This window comes from Phyllobates terribilis, unplaced genomic scaffold (genome assembly GCF_046119375.1).
Source record: "Phyllobates terribilis strain yellow unplaced genomic scaffold, ASM4611937v1 Scaffold_4__5_contigs__length_816908805, whole genome shotgun sequence".
Taxonomy (NCBI): Eukaryota; Metazoa; Chordata; class Amphibia; order Anura; family Dendrobatidae; genus Phyllobates; species Phyllobates terribilis.
Genome location: NW_027362764.1, coordinates 668,597,770 through 668,617,476, shown reverse-complemented (window position 1 = coordinate 668,617,476; position 19,707 = coordinate 668,597,770).

Below are 19,707 nucleotides of genomic sequence, written 5' to 3'. Positions count from 1 at the left end.
ATCTGGATAAATGGCCGGAGCTAGCCACTTACGCCTTGGAGATCTTGTCATGCCCCGCAGCCAGCGTTCTGTCTGAACGTGTGTTCAGCGCTGCTGGTGGTGTGCTGACAGATAAGCGCACGCGGCTCTTCACTGATAATGTAGACAGACTCACGTTCATAAAGATGAACAAATCATGGATCCGAAACGACTTTTCTACCCCTGTGTCATCCTGGGGAGAGTAAAAGCTTGATGATTGGTTAAAATCACCCTACCAACCGTTTTAAGCTTTCAAATTACTAATCATGCTTATCTGTATCTTGACTGGAAAATAATTTGGGCTTTGTAACAGTGTGCAGCACTGATCCTATTAGGACATCTATAATAAGCTCCACCAGATTTAAAATTAAAAATAATTTTTAGCTGCATCTAGCCCGGAAAATAATTTTGGGGCTCCGAGATGCGCAAGACACATAAGTGCCTTCTTGCTGCACTACCTGCAGCATGACCCTCATATTGTCAGAATTCGAAGTAATCATGACTACTGGGTTGCCACACTCTTAAATCCCCCAAACTTTTCGATCAACCTTTTCATTTTAATAAAGACCAAAAAAATGGTCATTTTTGAAATTATAAGCATTAGCAGGTTGTTAGAAACTGAAATCAAACAGTTTTCAACTCAAAACTTTATTCTAAGTGATGTTACATTTTCACATAGGACCCCTTGTTCGAAAGGAGCTTCTGAACTCTCTCGTCCATTGAATTTGTCAGGTTTTGGATGGTTTCTGCTTCAATTGTTTTGCATGAGGACAGAATACCCTCCCAGAGCTGTTGCTTAGATGTGAACTGCCTCCCGCCATCATAGACACTGCTTTTAATGATGCTCCAAAGGTTCTGAATGGGGTAGAGGTCAGGGGAGCATGGGGGTCACACCATAAGTTTGTCCCCTTTTATGCCCATATCAGCCAGAGATGCAGATGTTTTATGTGCAGCATGAGATGGTGCATTATCATGCAGAAAAATGATCTTGCTGTGAAATACACGGTTCTTCTTCTTGAACCATGGCAGGAAGTGCTGTTTGAGAAAATCCACATACATTATGGAGTTCATCTTTAGCGCCTTCAGGGATCCTAAAGGGGCCGACAATCTCTCTCCCCATGATTCCAGCCCAAAACATTACTCCACCTCCTCCTTGTTGGCGCTGTAGCCGTGTTTGCGTGGGGTGTCCATCAACCAGCCATCCTCCACTCCATCCATCTGGACCATCGAGCGCTGCACGGCACTCATCCGTGAACAAAACAGTTTTGAAATCAGTCTTCATGTAATGTTTGGCCCACTGGAGCCGTTTCTGCTTGTGTGAAGTGGATAGAGGAGGTCGACAGGATGGCGTATGCACAGCTGCAAACCTCTGAAGGACCCTGCATCTTGTTGTTCGGGGGACGTTGGAGGCACAAGCAGCTTCAAAAACTTGTCTGCTGCTATGACAAGGCTTTTTTGCCGCTGCTCTTTCAACCTGACGTAATTGCCTGTAGGAAAGAGTCCTCAATTTGCCCTTATCAGCACGCACACGTGTGTACTGTGAATCAGCTACATACTTCTTGATTGCCAAGACACTTCATCCTGATCATCGCACAATGTTGATTGTAGTCATGCCTTGACCTAAACACTCCACAATTTGTTGCTTCTCAGCAGCCGACACATCCTTTTTCTTTCCCATTTTGGCAGAAAATGTAGGCTGCTTAATAATGTGAGAGAGCCTTCTTAAGTAGTCTTGCCTTTCATTGGACACACCTGCCAAACTAATTAGCACAGGTGTCTGCAATTGCTTACAGTGATATAAAGAGCCCTGACACACATCACCATCAATGAGTTTAACTGACAAACAAACAAATTCTTCCCTTATCACTCCTAAACACTTTTTGCATAATAATTTGGAACGCAGTGTACATGTGCTTTTCCACAAAACACCAGTGGTTCACGTAGTGAATCTTACAGTTCTAACTTGCCAACCGTGGTCTGTATGGAATTGTTCAATAAAGGGCCCAAAATTAAGATAACATAGATGGGAGAGGTCTCTATGAATAGGAATTCCTAAGTATTTGATACCCTGTGAGGGCCAGGCAAAGGGAAAGTTGGACTGGATGGAATCCTATATGGATTTGGGGAGGGAGACATCGAGGGCCTCAGACTTCGCTGCATTGATTTTAAAATTTTACCATGTAACAAAGTGATCTATTTCAGCCATAACAGCAGGGATGGATATATGTGATTGAGTGATATATACTAGGACATCATCAGCAAATAGAGAGCACTTGTACTCGGTGCCTCCCACCTCAATCCAAATAATATTGGGGTTATGGCGAATTGATGAGAGCAGGTGCTCCGTCACTAGGATGTATAAGAGAGGGGACAGAGGACATCCCTGCCTTGTCCCATTGGTGATTGTGAAAGGTGATGAAAATGTTCTGACGCACCCCCTGGGCCTTGGGACACCCGGAGCCGGACCCTTTTTGGTGGATGCTGGTGGTTGTAGTCTTCGTGGCGGCGACCCGGTTCCGTGGCTCAGGGCGGTCAAACCAGTGGCGGAACTATTTATGTGTTTTTGATGTTTAAATGTCCGACTACGCCACCCGTGGATTGCGGTCAGAGTGAACCGCCGCTACAGGGCAGACCGCTGAGGCTGGTGTTGTGGGTGCAGCAGAGCGTAGCATAACTCCCCACGGGAGGAGTATAGCCTCAGGGCAGTGTATGCGGAGGATGGGGGTGATGGTGCAGGGCAGCAGCAGTAACGACACGGAGTCAGTGATGCAGTCCAGGGCCTTTACTCACAGTTCTTATTATCCAGACCACGTCTGCAGGTAACGGCTGCCCACGTCGTACTGTGCTCACCAGGTGAGGGGCTCAGACAACTCCCAGATAACTTTGGAGCACTTCACAGGACCCCCTTTGTGTGTCCTTTGTCTGGCCTTTCTTACCAACACTTCTGTCCGGCTGCCTCGGGCCTCCTCTTGGTAAACTTGGCGCCAGTTTCCCTGACCCTATGTGGTGCCTTCCTAGCGGGTGTAGCGAGGGGCTGCGCCACATAAAATGTCAGAGCCTCCGGTTTCTAGCTGAGGGTCGTTTCTTGCCTCCACTAGTTCGGGGACCGGTCTCCCCCTTTGGCCTGACCCCTCCACGCAGGTGGATTCGGGCGTGCGGTGGCGACTCGCCCGTCCGTACCCCTGGGATCCCTTCATTCCTCGTTCCTGGAGCCTTCTCCGCTCCTCTTCCTTCCTTCTCCCTCTTCCAGGCCTGGGCCTCTGTTACTATGCCCGCCTCCGGAGCAGAGCTCATGCAGAGCCCCTGCTCCCTGCCACTTCTGCTCAGACTTCTCTGCACTGAACTAAGATGGTGCCCACCTTTTATACTCCCTTCTCAATGCACCCAGGAACTGCTTCCTCCCTGCTCCTGCACTACAGGGTTCCCCTTCCTCAGTGTTCCCTCCCCCCACTCCAGCCAGGGACAGGGACTGTCGTGCCCATCTCAGGGGCATATTGGTCGCCCTGCCCCACGGCAATGTGGTGTAATGCATGCAGGTGTCGGGTCCTGATCCACACTCCATCCTTACCTGAGAGTGAGATATCACACCTCTGGGTGAGGTGCAATACGTCTGTAGCAACCGAGCCCTCAGGGTGCTACAGTTCCATTTATCTTCAGCCTAGGTGACGTATTGTGATACAGGGCTGTGATTTTGGCTATAAAAGGGTCCCCTAGACCCCTACCCCAAGCTTTTTAAGAGAATCATATATGGCGTGCCAGGAGACTCTATGGAATGCTTTCTCAGCATCCAACGAGAGTATCTAATTACAAATTTTTAACTGCATCTAGCCCAGGAAATACTTTGTGCCTAGTAGCAGTGTCTGCTAGTCAGCGGATTATCCCGGCTGTTAAGCAAGCTACACCACCTGTAGTTTAGACACTTAATTTTTTCAAAGGAAATGCTTCGGGACCATGGGATACTTAGTGAAGAGCATCAGGAGGCACCCCAAGGCATAGGGGCTGGGACTGGCAGTAGGATGCCTTGTGGTGGACAGCCGAGCTCGATCCTTATAAAAGCTTTTTAACTGCAGCAGCTTTAGTGGACGATACTGGAGCTGGAATTACGCGGCTGCTGGCATGAGACTTGCCCTCCAATAGATCCTTGTAAATGGATTTAAAGTGTATTCATTCAAATTAGAGAGACAATTTAAATTAAAAAGCTTAGAGCTGCCTCCACCACAGGGGGGCTCGCTCGACCCACCAGCGGACAGGCACCAGTATTGGGAGAGGGGGGCTGGCCGTCAGGGTTCACCGCGGCTCTGGCACAAACCCGGCGACACGGAGGTGGCACGGGCAGGAGCGGACTGGCCATGTCGGCTTCTCACTTTTTGGATTTTAGAAGGGCATGACATGCCTATATCTGTGTCTCCCCCTCCTTTTACTCCTCCACCTCTTTTATTTTCGCATGACTATATGTACTTGTCACTTTTCCATGTGTTAGTTATGTCTTCTGAGCAGTTTGTCAGCTTTTGGACACCTTTGAAGGTGTTTTCTATGTGTTTCTATGTGTTTTTGTTTGCCTGCCATTGGTTTTAACGGTGTTCGAAGGTGTTCGACGAACAGTTCGACGAACAGTTCGGCGAACACACGGGTGTTCGACGAACCGAACCGAACTCGAACACTACGGGGGTGGCTCAACACTAGTCCTGAGTCAGTACTCTAGTCCAGGAGAAACATAATTTAGCAGCCTTTAAGGGTAGCCTTTCTGTATAAACCGTTTCCGCAATATTTTTGATTCTACCAAAAATTCAGAATCTCTAGTGCAATTTTTTTGGACCCTCCAATATTATCCATAAGGGACATTGGTGATCCATTTTGGGAGACGTCCACTATCAAACCACAGATAACTGTTTACATCCACTGGTTTGAAAAAAGTTGACTTGAACAGTCTTTCCATGGTGTCAAACTGTACCATTAGGTCAAGAAATTGGAGGGCAGTTTCAGAAATGGTTGCTGTAAAGGATAGGCCCCACGAGTTGGATTTAAGTTCATCAACAAATTTAAGTGCACTCCTGCTTGTACCCCTCCACAGGAAGAATAGATCATCTATATAAAGATGATAAAAGACCACATGGTTCGCCGCCATAGGGGACTGTGCAATGAAGACAGATTCAAATACCCCCATAAACAGATTGGCGTCCCTATCGCACAGCCCCTCAAATGCCGGTAGATTAACCCTTCAAATGTGAACACATTATTGTTCAGTATGAACATGATAGATGTCTTAAGGAAATTCTTTTGTTCTATTGGAATATTATTATCTGTCATCAAATAGTGATCAACTGCTTTTAACCCCAAATCATGGGATATGTTACTATACAGGGCATTGACATCAAGAGTCAGGATAAGATAATTGTTCATGGGGGGGAGACTTCTTAAAAGTTTGACCAATTGGGAAGAGTCTCTTACATACAAGTCAGGTTTGAGAACATATTTTTGAATGAAAAGGTTAACATAATGTGAAAGATTACTGGTGATGGAACCAATTCCTGACATTATTGGACGGCTGGGGGGGTTTGAAGGGTTTTTGTGTATCTTGGGGAGGAAATAAAAGAAGGGAACCCTGAATTGTGTTTTATCCAAGAACTTCTCTTTTTTGTTTAAGAGGCCATTGACATATGCTGTTTTCACAAGTTCTTTGTGTCTCAGGAAAATGGAAACAGAGGGATCGTGAGGCAACATTTCATAATACTCAGGATCATTCAAGATCTTTCATCCCTCCCTAAGATACCAACTTCTATTCATCAGTACTACACCACCCCCTTTGTCCGCACTCTTGATACTAATATTCTGGTTATCCCTAAGTGAAGTAACAGCTCGTCTCTCTCCGGTGTTCATATTGTCCCTAATTTTCAAATGCTCAAAAGACCGAATGTCTTTTAGGATGAGTTGTTGGAATGTTTCAACATGGGAACCTTTATGATGTAACAGGTAAAATATACTCGAATGGCCAGATACATCTACATGTGTGGGTTCGATATCTGGATAACCTATATGAGGAGGGTTTTGTGGGGATGGAGTGGTAAACCTTTTTCTCCTCTCTTCCAATAGAAAATGTCGTTGTATAGTGAGTTTTCTAAAAAATTCATTAAGATCAAGATATAGGGAGAAAACATTGGTTGGAGATTTAGGACAAAAGGATAAACCCCGTTCAAGTAGTAGGCTTCATCTTTAGTTAAATTGTGATCTGACAAGTTGAAGATTCCTAAGTTATTACAAATTCACAGGCAACCAGCACTGCAGCGACTCAGTCCTTATGCAGAGACTCCAGAAGCTCGACCTCATCAGCTGGAGCAATCAGTCTTACCATCGGGTGCAACTCCCTCCAGAAACACAGTAAGCCACAATTCATACATGAAGAAAGCGAGGTGGCACACCGATGTAATAAAATCTTCTTTTATTCCATTTCCATTAAAAATGCAGGGAAGTGGCACCTTTTACGGACTACAGCCGTTTCGCGTGTCTATCACGCTTCTACGGGTCCAGGCATATGGTCCTGGGGGTGGGCAGGGGTTAAAATACTCCCGACCCCACCCCCTGGACCAAACAGCCATACAAAATGTTACAACAAGTAGTACAAAATTAAAAACAATTGTTTTGAAAAAAATACACAAAATATTCATGCAACCATCATAAAAATACTGCCATGTCTAGCTTGTCGTTTAAGCCAAGGGGTCCCTGGGCATTAGTTTGGAGGATCCATTTCACCTCCCTCTGTAAAAGGATCCTATTGTGGTTTCCTCCCTTGCATGGCAATTCCACTTTTTCTAATCCTATGAAGCGCATGACTTCAGGATTAGCCCTGTGCTCAGTGCGAATATGCTCTATTAAACTTTTAGAGCCCTTCCCTGAAAGGATTGAATTGAAATGCTCTCTGAACCATGTGAACAGGGGTCTAATTGTTTTGCCTATATAGAACCTTCTAAAGGGCAAAAAATTGCATAAACCGTGAATTTGGTTCTACATGTGATCAGATCCCTGATCACATGGTGTACTCCTCCAAGTACTATTTGCCCGGCATTCTCATGAAAACTGAAAAAATTACACGTACCACATTTGTGATTGCCCGTGATTACTGATTTATTTAACAAATTCCTCGCTGAGTTACCCTCTATGCGATTCTTTACAAGCTTGTCTTTCAAATTTGGTCCCCGGCGGTAAGTAATCATTGGGTTTCGCACTCCCACCTGGAAATCCCTGTCTGCAGTGACAAGATGCCAGTTTTTCAGAATTGCTGATCTAATTCTTTTATCCATAGGATAAATTGCACCACCTTATATCTCCTCTCTCATCTCAGTCTATCGTCCTACACGTGCCCTCCATTCCACAAACGACCTAAGACTAACATCCTCCATAATCCGAACCTCGCACCTCCGTCTCCAAGACTTCTCCCGTGCTGCGCCAGTTCTCTGGAATGCTCTACCCCAGACGATCCGGTTGACGCTTAGCCCCCAAGTCTTCAAGCGCGCTTTAAAAACCCATCTCTTTAAACAGGCCTACCACCTCAAATACCAAGTTAACTAACTTTCCCCTGTTCCCTCCTAAATACTATTCAGAATTTGCTCCCTACTGTTTATCTGTCTCTATACCCTCCATGCACACGATAACTGCACTCGATACTTTATTATTGCACTTAAACATACTGGCTGATGACCGGATCATGCAGCTATATATGAAAATCCCTATTTACTATAATTGCCAGACCTGAAAGAGCAAGCACTTTTCACCTATTGCGTCCCCCCTTTTCCTCGTAGATTGTAAGCTTGCGAGCAGGGACCTCACTCCTGATGTAACTGTTTAAACTGTCTCACCTTGTATTGAATCTATTGTCTGTACATGTCCCCACTTAATTGTAAAGTGCTGCGGAATATGTTGGCGCTATATAAAAAAAAAATATTATTATTATTATTAGGACCAAACTTGAAATTGAAAATGAATCTCTTTAACTTATCTGTACTGTCCTCGTTTTTTTTAGGATTTAATAACGAGGTCTGGGGGAATTGGCATACCCTTTGATAGGTATTATCTATGATATCGTCTGGATATCCTCTTTGTTTGAACTTCATTTTCAGATTTTGTGCTTCTTTTACAAAGGAGGCAGTATTGTTATTAATTTTTCTCAAGCGTAAAAATTGACTGTAGGGTAGAGATTGCTTCGCGTGTAAAGGATGCGCACTCTGATAGTGAAGCAGTGCATTACAGGATGTGGGTTTTGAAAAGGATTCTGTGGATAAATTGCCATCAACAATTTTAAGTTTTACATCCAAAAAATTCAATTCCGTGTCTCCAAACACTGAGGTGACCGACATATTCATGACATTGTCATCATTCAAATACCTGACAAAGGAGTCAAAATCACTCCTATTCCCTGACCAGACAATGAAAATGTCGTCCACAAATTGGACATAGAATTTAAGGAATTGGGAGAAACGGTTACTACTGGAGAAGATGAATTTTTCTTCAAAGGAAGCCAGGAACAAATTTGCCAGAACGCAAGCCGCCGGGGTCCCCATCGCTGTCCCAGTGCACTGAACGTACCACTGGCCCAGTAATTTGAATGAGTTGTGCCTCAAAATAAATCCTCACACACAAACGATATAAAATTTTCACTCCTGCTTGTGTGGGAGAGGATGTTGCGAGCAGCCCCAATATTTTGATGATATGGGATCCTCGTGTAGAGGCTCTCCACATCTATTGAGGCCAAGGAAAAATCCTCCTGCCATTCAAAATCCTTTAATGACTTTAAAAAATCTCCCGTGTCCTTAATATACGATGGAATCTCCCTCAGCAGAGGCTGGAGAAGCCAGTCAACATATTTGGACAACGGTTCAGTAAGCGAGCCAATGCCTGCAATGATGGGGCGACCCGGCGGCTGCGTTGTGGATATGTGGACCTTCGGTATAAAATACCAAGTAGCGGTCTGTGGAAAATCTGGATACAATTTGTTCGCTTTTTTATCCATAAGAATTCCTTTTGCAACATACTTTTCCAATAGAGACTTCAATCTCAATTGAAATTTTGTTAGGGGATTGAATTTGAGGGGTTTATACGTGTTTTTATCTGACAGCTGGCGGTGTGCTTCCTGAATGTAATATTCCTTAGTCATAAGCACAATATTCCCCCCCTTCTCTGCCTCTCGTATTACAGTGTCCTCCCATTTCTGAATCTCTTTTAAGGCCTCCCACTCTCCTTTTTCAAAATTTTTAGGTAATTCAGGAGATATTAAAGCCTCTACATCCCTGATCACAGCTTCCTGGTTTATGCAATTTTTTGCCCATGTAGAAGGTTCTATATAGGCAAAACAATTAGACCCCTGTTTACACGGTTCAGAGAGCATTTCAATTCAATCCTTTCAGGGAAGGGCTCTAAAAGGTTAATGGAGCATATTCGCACTTGGCACAGGGCTAATCCTGAAGTCATGCGCTTCATGGGATTAGAAAAAGTGGAATTGCCATGCAAGGGAGGAAACCACAATAGGATCCTCTTACAGAGGGAGGCGAAATAGATCCTCCGAACTAATGCCCAGGGACCCCTCAGCTTAAATGACAAGCTAGACATGGCAGTATTTTTATGATGGTTGCATGAATATTTTGTGTATTTTTTTCAAAACAATTGTTTTTAATTTTGTACTACTTGTTGTAACATTTTGTATGGCTGTTTGGTCCAGGGGGTGGGGTCGGGAGTATTTTAACCCCTGCCCACCCCCAGGACCATATGCCTGGACCCGTAGAACCGTGATAGATACGCGAAATGGCCGCCGTCCGTAAAAGGTGCCACTTCCCTGCATTGTTAATGGAAATGGAATAAAAGATTTTATTACATCGGTGTGCCACCTCGCTTTCTTCATGTATGAATTCCTAAGTTATTACTTTTGTCATTATGATTAAGCTGACCTTTGTTCTTTTCTGAGATGCATCTAGTGGAACTATTAGCAGGTCTGCAGAGAATTCTCCTACCTCCTCTGCGGCCCTGTTTTCTCTTTTTCTCTTTGGGTGGCGTTCTGGAGCCACTCAAAAAAACGGTATAATTTTAGAATCCCTGAGACTAGGATTCTGATTAGCTATGACATTTCTCTCACTCAATGGAATGGAGAAATGAACTTTGTTTATCGATTCCTGTACTAATGGAGTCAAGTCTATTGTTGACAAAACATTTTTAAGGGAAGGTGGAAGAGCCAATGAATGAGTAACATTAGTGGTGATAAGATCATTGGCGAGAAGATTAAGGCCCTTATTAAAGACGACACTTTCGATAGAAGAATCTTCATTTGGTGAATTATGACTATTAGATAGGAATTGTTCGCTGTCAAGTCTTGCCAGAGTAAGTTTATTTGTATTGGCTACTATAGGTACTGTTGAAGGTTCAATAAATTCAGTCTGTAAAGATGTATTATTATGCACCATTAATAAGGACAGATTTATAGAGTCAATATAATCTTCTTTTTGTGTGGATGTGACCATAGGTGAGCAACTCACTCCAATGTCTAATGGAAATTGGACTAGATCTTTATCAATTGATTGGGCTGTTATAACGATATCTGAAGGAGTAGGGTTTTGCTCTAAATTGGATTGAACCAATTGTACGATGTTTGAATTTACTCCATTACGTAAGTCCTTAGTAGTGTTTTCTAGCGTGTTTTTGATTTTCTCAATTTCTTCAGTTTTTTGTCTTATAGGAACAGTTAATAATTTTTTTTATGTTGTTCATAAAAAAAAATTGTTTAGTAGATTTAAGGAATTTGAGGGACAGATTTTTCTCTTTCTCTTGTGAATCTAGTGTGGAAGGCAGAGGATCTGAAGTAACGGTAGGATCCAGATTGGTCCTGTTGGTCACCCAGGCTGATTCCTGCCATGGTGAAGTAGGAATATCTATTGTTTCATCAACCACAACTATTCCCTTCCTATCTCGTAATAATTTTGCTGCTTTTTTTCTTATAATGTCCTCTTCAAATTTAATGAGTTTCAATTTAAGATTTAAATCATATTCTCTAAAATCCAATGAAGGAGCATATAAATCCAGATGTCTTCTAAGAAGTTTAAGCTCTTCTAAGGCTTGTAGAGCCAAAGCATTCCTTTTGACAATCAGAAGATTCATCATACCAAAAGAAAAATTAAGGGAATGGTCATCCCATTCTCTAGTGAACAAGGGATCTTGCGAGAAGGAATATTTTTGTGATAATCTAAGACCCTTGGGTACAAGTTTTTCAGCTATATAACGTCTTAGGAACGTGATATCAATGTGATTTGTAAGCCTCAATCTTGCTTTTATCTTCATATTCTACAAAGAGGTTGGACATTTGTTGCTTACGTACTTCATTTAAAGAATGAGAGTTAATATCAGTATTCAATGATGCACTATTGTTTGGAAGGCCCAAAATTTCTGATATAAGGAGCTCCCTATGACACTCCCGGCTTGTATTGAAAAATTTCATATTAATCTAAATTATGGGAACTGCAATGTAGATTCAAATCATGAACGTTCATGCAACACAATAAAAATATAAATAAATAATATAAATAATCAATTGACCTTACAAGGTCTAACACGCTATACAATTATGATGCACTTACTGACAGAAAATTGATGAATGACCAAATAAATAAATAAATAAATTAGTAAAAAATATTGAAAATTATTAAAATAGACCCAATTGGGTTCAAAAAAGGATATTAGTGTCAATCTGATGATCCTCAGTGATGGAAGACAATGAAATTCCAAGGACAGCAGAAGGCAAGTTCCATGTACTGATATCCAAGTCTGAATTAGAGAAAATGTTCATCAGGGGATAAGTATTGTAAGTGATCAGTGGTTGAACCGGGAATCACACAGTAGCTGCTCAAGGAAATCAACCCAAGCTGGTCAGCGTCAAATATGAAAGAAGAAGAGAGAAAAAGCGCACTGTGTGAAGGACCAGAGGGATGAATTAGAATGAGAACGGCCAAAAGGCCTCTCACCTGGTGGAGTTGTGCATCCCTGCACAACCCCGGTGATTGCTTTGAGTTTGGGAGATGGATGCTCTCACCGCACACTGCAGACTGATGCCTCCACCGCATGTTGTGGACCGCCATCTGCCACCGCTACTTCCGCATTCCTGGCCGGAGACTGGAGGCGCCTCTGTGCAGGTCCTTTTAGGTTAGGGATGGTAGTTCCGGCGCTGCAGGTACTCACAGAAATCGGATGGGGAGTTGTATGGGCAATTAAAAAGTGGTCAACAGCTGCTCGTGCCACCAGCCCTCAGGGAGGGAATGGGAATATATGGAAAAAAAAAAGTGGTCTACACAAAAGCCCTACTAACCCCCCGGCCGTCCAATAATCTCAGGAATTGATTCCATCACAAGTAATCTTTCACATTATGTTGACCTTTTCCTTCAAAAATATGCTCTCAAACTTGAATCGTATCTGAGAGACTCTTCCCAATTGATCAAAGTTTAAAGAAGTTTACCCCCAATGAACAATTGTCTTATCCTGACTCTTGATGTCAGTGCCCTGTATAGTAACATATCCTATAATTTGGGGTTAAAAGCAGTTTATCACTATTTGATCACAGATAATAATATTCCAATAGAACAAAAAAATTTCCTTAATACATCTATCATGTTCATACTGAACAATAATGTGTTCACATTTGAAGGGTTGGTCTACCGCCAGTTGGGGGGCTGTGCGATAGGGACGAGATTTGCCCCGAGTTACGCCAATCTGGGGGTATTTAAGTCTGTCTTCATCACACAGTCCCCTATGGCGGTGAACCATGTGGTCTTTTATTATCGTTATATAGATGATCTATTCTTCCTGTGGAGGGGTACAAGCAAGAATGCACTTAAATTTGTTGATGAGCTTAATTCCAACTCGTGGGGCCTATCCTTTACAGCAAACATTTCTGAAACTGCCCTCCAATTTCTGGACCTAATGGTACAGTTTGACACCATGGGAACACTGTTCACATCAACTTTTTTCAAACCGGTGGATGTAAACAGTTATCTGAGGTTTGATAATGGACACCTCCCAAAATGGATCACCAATGTAGCTATTGGACAATATTGGAGGGTCCTAAAAAATTGCACTAGAGATTCTGAATTTCTGGTAGAATCAAAAATATTGAGGAAACGGTTAATACAGAAAGGCTACCCTAAAAGACTGCTAAATGATGCTTTCTCCTGGACTAGAGTCCTGACTCAGGACATCTGCAATGACAGGATAGAATCATCTACGGGTAAAAATAAAGCGGTCTCGGAACTGGCTAGGTGGAGTATGGTCACTACGTTTAGTCAATCCAGAGTTACCGTTCAAAATATTCTGAATAAATTTTGGTTCATTTTGAAGGGGGATCCTATTTTAGGGCCATGTATACCCAACAAACCAAGAATCATCTACAGCAAAAGTAAAAACCTACGAAGTTTAATTGCACCAAGTAATACATCTCTGAAGTAAAAAATACAGTTTTCACAGGACAGTTCCCGTTTGGGTTTCCATTCATGTAACACGCCAAAGTGTTTTTGTTGCAAAACTATTCAAAATGGTACCCAAAAGATGTTTTCATCACAAACTACAGGAAAAAATGTTTCTATTAAACATGATGTGAATTGTCAATCAACACATGTAATTTACTTATTAGAATGTGCATGTGACCTCCAATATGTGGGCCGGACGATACAAACTATGCATGCACACCTTAATAAACATAAACATAATTTACAAATAGGTTATCAACTACATAGTGTATCCAAACATTTTAGTATTGTCCATTAAAAGGATCCAAAATTTATGAGGCTCACTATCATTGATCATGTACCAGATACTGTTCCGCATCGGTTGGCTAGTTTAATCAATAAGAGAGTTTTTGGATCTTCAAATTAGGCACATTAGCCCCTGAAGGTCTGAATTTGGCCCTTGAAAATGTGGTCAGTTCTTAGGGACCCCCTTTTCTTCCCAGGTTTATGGGTAATTCCACCCTATCTGTTTTTCCTCCTCATTATTATTGTCATACTCTGGATATGTCATATTTTATTATTGTATTTTTAATATCGCATCTTGTCACTTTTTATATTTTTAATATCTTTCAGTAATATGTATTGCTATATTCCATTGCTTATCTAACTTTTCCCTAATTCTGTGAATTCATATGCTCGTTGTCCCTGTGCTGACATGAGAAGCATCTGCACACTGGCACATGAAGGGTTCTCAGAATCCATGATTAACTAATTAGTTTGTCAACCAATCATTGTGAATCCTTCCCTATAAATGTTTTTCTTTTGCTCATATCCCTGTACCACCTGATGAAGATAGTTTGTCTATCGAAACGCATTGTGGAGAGGGCGTATTAAATGTTTTTAGCCCTAAATACTGTCTCTCAGTGATCAATTCAGCGCTCCATGGGTCTCTTTTTATTTTTTCCATATGTCTCCTGATGTAAACAGTGTCACAAGACCGCTACAGCCAACCAGCAGCTGCTGATTGCCTGCAGCATTCATATTTCCATCCAGTTTGACACTTTCAGACTTGGCATCATACAGCCACTCCCGAAATGTATTTCATGGCCCAGAAAGCCATGAAACTTATCGTAAGTTAGAGTGAGACAGTTCCATAACTTCGAGATCTAGGTCATCAGGTAAACGTTAAAATTGAAAAAGTGTCTACACGATAAGATCTTCATTGTATATCTCAATTTACATAAGATTCATGCAGTACAATATCTCTAGTGCATAAATTTAAGAACCTGTGATGGAGCTAATGGACTTGTGTCACATCTATTACTTGTACTGCTGCAGGCAAAATACAAGTTATCAGAGTTAAGGACAGCAGTCATAAAATATTGTACAGTAGCTACTGCTGTCAGCGTTTATAATGGTATTATATGTATCATATGTATGTGCAGCTAGTTTTGGCATTTATATCGTTAACATTTATTGTAACTAGATTTTTTTCATGAGTATATGATGATATAGTTACATTACTGTAATTTTCATTTCTATGTATCTATTATTGCACTTTAATTGTTTCTTATAATAATTAATTAGAGACACTTTCACCTTCTAGCACAATAAACATCTAGTGTAAAAGAGCATACAGAAGCCAGAATGGGTGACAGCGGGTGATAGCACTACTTTCTCTGCCATCTCTCTCCCTGAGTGTTTATGATCCTGTGAGAGTGGAGGAAGAGCAGCAGAGATCAGATCTGATTTCTCTAGAGCGTATAAAATAGTTCTAAATACTTAAACAGGGAACTAGAAATCTTGGTATTTTTAATGCCAGCTATTCTAAACATTTTTATTTTATGTGCTATATTATATCTGAAATTATACTGAAGTCCCTCCTATGATTCCTCGGTACAAAAAAATGAACCCAACTCAGAAAAGTTTTCCAAAATTTTTCAAAACCCCCTCTCAAAAAAAAAAAAAAATAATGTTGTCAGATATACTTTTGTTTGAACCCTTACAGAGAAAACTGAATGTTGTGATGTCACCTGAGCATAATACATGGTAGCCATTATCATCCCATGACTGGGGCACCGATAGAGTGACAGAGGCAGCCCTCTTTCCTCTTTTTGGCTAACTACTTAGATGCTGCGGTCAGTATTGACTGTTACATCTAAAGGGTTATCCATCTGGTTTCATTTCTAGTTGTTGTAGCAGGGTTCCAGTAATATATGATGCAGACCCCATGCCATCCCCCACCATTAATGGTGGGGAGATATGATGGTGATGTAACGGTGTACTTTAATGTTCACTAAGTCCCTTGTTCTCTCTATATGCTATAAAACTTTTTATCAATGTAGAAGAGCTGGAAAAAAATTGCGCAATAGTGTCTTATCCAAGTGACAGGAACACAAGTCTACAAGAAATTGGCCATCTGTTCAGATTGTATACCACAGCACACAATGCGCTGGATAAGGCAGCTACAGACCCGCATATTGTCCATGAATCAAGAAGTAGAGAAAAAGGTTTATTTTTCTGCGCTGTCAAGTATACCAATGATCATTCCAGAGAAAGGAGCAGGAGCCAGGATAAAGGAATGCAGTTTCAAAGTAAAACAAACTTCATCCTCAGGACAAAACACAAGTGCCGGACTGAACCCATGTGCGGGTTTCCTTAAACAGTATTTTCACATACATGCACGAAAAAGACACATGGGGTGTCAGATGACATTTCAATTGTCAATTTAAATAATGCTTGCTAACACGAAGCAAGAAAAAACAAACACGATTACATATCCCAGAGCACATAAATCAATTAAAATACTGTTGAAAAAAACAATACAACAGTTAAAACTTATAGTAATCAAAATTATATGGATGTATAAAGAAAAAAATAAGGACATAAATCAGGATTAAAGGGATTCTGTCAGTAGGATCAAGCACAGGCTATGGGCTGGACACTAATCTGCATGAGAATCTGCCTCCAGAGATTAATATAAATAAATGAAGGAGTTACTGATGGCTGATCTCTGCTCTCCTCTCCTCTCTCCTGTGTGTGATTATACCTGACATATCTGCAGGTTCCTCTCAGCTTCCATCTCACAGGTAGACGGTGTTGTAATATTGTTGCAATACAGCAAAGCTCAGAGAGCTGCAAAGAATGTGTTTGTAAAAAGACAAGGTTCAGTTCTACTGTTCTGTGTTAGTAACTTGTCTCATACTGGTAACTCCTCCTTTCATTTCTTTAATTTACAATAATCTCTGGAGGCAGATTCTTATGCAGATCTATATCCGTCCCATAGTCCTGAACAGCTCATTTATATATAAGAAAAATGTGGATTTCTCTGGAATAAAACATCCGATCGCAGATATAAAGGTATCATTTTATTCAGCTTCCTCTGACCTCCATGTCCATATAGACAGCTTAGGAGGGCTGATCTTACTAACAGATTTCCTTTAATTGGGATTGAACCCACTAGTGTGTAGTATAGTTGTAGTGTGCAAGACAGATGAGCCAATGGGATAAAATGAATGGTTGAGAATAAAGATGCAAAGATATAGTAAGTAAAAAAAAATATATATATATATATATATATATATATATATATATATATATATATATAGTTACCCATCAGGGAGAGGTTACCTTGCCATGGTTGATGGGCACACATGAATTGGCCAATTTATGCGCTAAAAACCTTCATTGTTTGTACATACATGTTGCTAAGCAAAACAGTTTAGATCTAATATTTTCATTATTTTCATTGTTAAGACATATCTTGGCCATATGAAGTTGTGCTGCATTCTTTTGATATATTTCATAGTTGCGGCAGCTGGCACCAGTTCACACTAGGAGGTGCTGGTCAGGTTTTTCTGGTTTGTATTACTATAAGGGGGTGTAACTGCCTCTTGCCTGATTCTGCACTCCTCCCATTAACCAGCAAGTGTTGTATAAACAGCTCTGCTTGCCCTTTAAATGTAGGTGTTTTTAGCCCAGAAGAAGACATGTTTGTCCATTTAGTTGTAGGCTTGTAGTCCAAAAGTGGCATGTTAGGCAGAGTAGCTACCCATCAGGGGGAGGTTACCGTGCCATGGTTGATGGGCACATATGAATTGGCCAATTTATGCGCTAAAAACCTTCATTGTTTGTAAGTACTTGTTGCTAAGCAAAACAGTTTAGATCTAATATTTTCATTATTTTCATTGTTAAGACGTATCTTGGCCATATGGAGTGCTGTTGCATTCTTTTGATATATTTTATAGTTACGGCAGCTGGCACCAGTTCACACTAGGAGGTGCTGGTCAGGTTTTTCTGGTTTGTATTACTATAAGGGGGTGTAACTGCATCTTGCCTGATTCTGCATTCCTCCCATTAACTAGCAGGTGTTGTATAAACAGCTCTGCTTGCCCTTTAAATGTAAGTGCTTTTAGCCCAGAAGAAGACATGTTTGTCCGTTTAGTTGTAGGCTTGTAACCCAAAAGTGGCATGTTAGGCAGAGTAGTTACCCATCAGGGGGAGGTTACCTTGCCGTGGTTGATGGGTACACATGAATTGGCCAATTTATGCGCTAAAAACCTTCATTGTTTGTAAGTACTTGTTGCTGAGCAAAACAGTTTAGATATAATATTTTCCTTATTTCATTATTTTCATAGTTAAGATGTATCTTGGCCATATGGAGTGGTGCTGCATTCTTTTGATATATTTAATAGTTACGGCAGCTGGCACGAGTTGACACTAGAAGGTGCTGGTCAGGTTTTTCTGGTTTATATATATATATATATATATATATATATATATATATATATATATACATATATATACAGTGCTGGCCAAAAGTATTGGCACCCCTGCAATTCTGTCAGATAATACTCAGTTTCTTCCTGAAAATTATTGCAATCACAAATTCTTTGGTATTATTCTCTTCATTTAATTTGTCTTCAATGAAAAAAACACAAAAAGAATTGTCCTAAAGCCAAATTGGATATAATTCCACACCAAACCTAAAAAAGGGGGTGGACAAAAGTATTGACACCCTTTGAAAAATCATGTGATGCTTCTCTAATTCGTGTAATTAACAGCACCTGTAACTTACCTGTGGCACCTAACAGGTGTTGGCAATAACTAAATCACACTTGCAGCCAGTTAACATGGATTAAAGTTGACTCAACCTCTGTCCTGTGTCCTTGTGTGTACCACATTGAGCATGGAGAAAAGAAAGAAGACCAAAGAACTGTCTGAGGACTTGAGAAACCAAATTGCGAGGAAGCATGAGCAATCTCAAGGCTACAAGTCCATCTCCAAAGACCTGAATGTTCCTGTGTCTTCCGTGCGCAGTGTCATCAAGAAGTTTAAAGCCCATGGCTCTGTGGCTAACCTCCCTAGATGTGGACGGAAAAGAAAAATTGACGAGAGATTTCAACTCAAGATTGTGCGGATGGTGGATAAAGAACCTCGACTAACATCCAAACAAGTTCAAGCTGCCCTGTAGTCCGAGGGTACTAAAGTGTCAACCCGTACTATCCGTCGACGTCTGAATGAAAAGGGACTGTATGGTAGGATACCCAGGAAGACCCCACTTCTTACCCTGAGACATAAAAAAGCCAGGCTGGAGTTTGCCAAAACTTACCTGAGAAAGCCTAAAACGTTTTGGAAGAATGTCCTCTGGTCAGATGAGACAAAAGTAGAGCTTTTTGGGAAAAAGCATCAACATAGAGTGTACAGGAAAAAAAATAGGCATTCAAAGAAAATAACACGGTCCCTACAGTCAAACATGGCGGAGGTTCCCTGATGTTTTGGGGTTGCTTTGCTGCCTCTGGCACTGGACTGCTTGACCGTGTGCATGGCATTATGAAGTCTGAAGACTACCAACAAATTTTGCAGCATAATGTAGGACCCAGTGTGAGAAAGCTGGGTCTCCCTCAGAGGTCATGGGTCTTCCAGCAGGACAATGACCCAAAACACACTTCCAAAAGCACTATAAAATGGTTTGAGAGAAAGCACTGGAGACTTCTAAGGTGGCCAGCAATAAGTCCAGACCTGAATGCCATAGAACACCTGTGGAGAGATCTCAAAATGGCAGTTTGGAGAAGACACCCTTCAAATATCAGGGACCTGGAGCAGTTTGCATAAGAAGAATGGTCTACAATTTCAGCACAGCATTGTAAGAAACTCAATGATGGTTACCAGAAGCGGTTGTTTGCAGTTATTTTGGCCAAAGGTTGTGCAATCAAGTATTAGG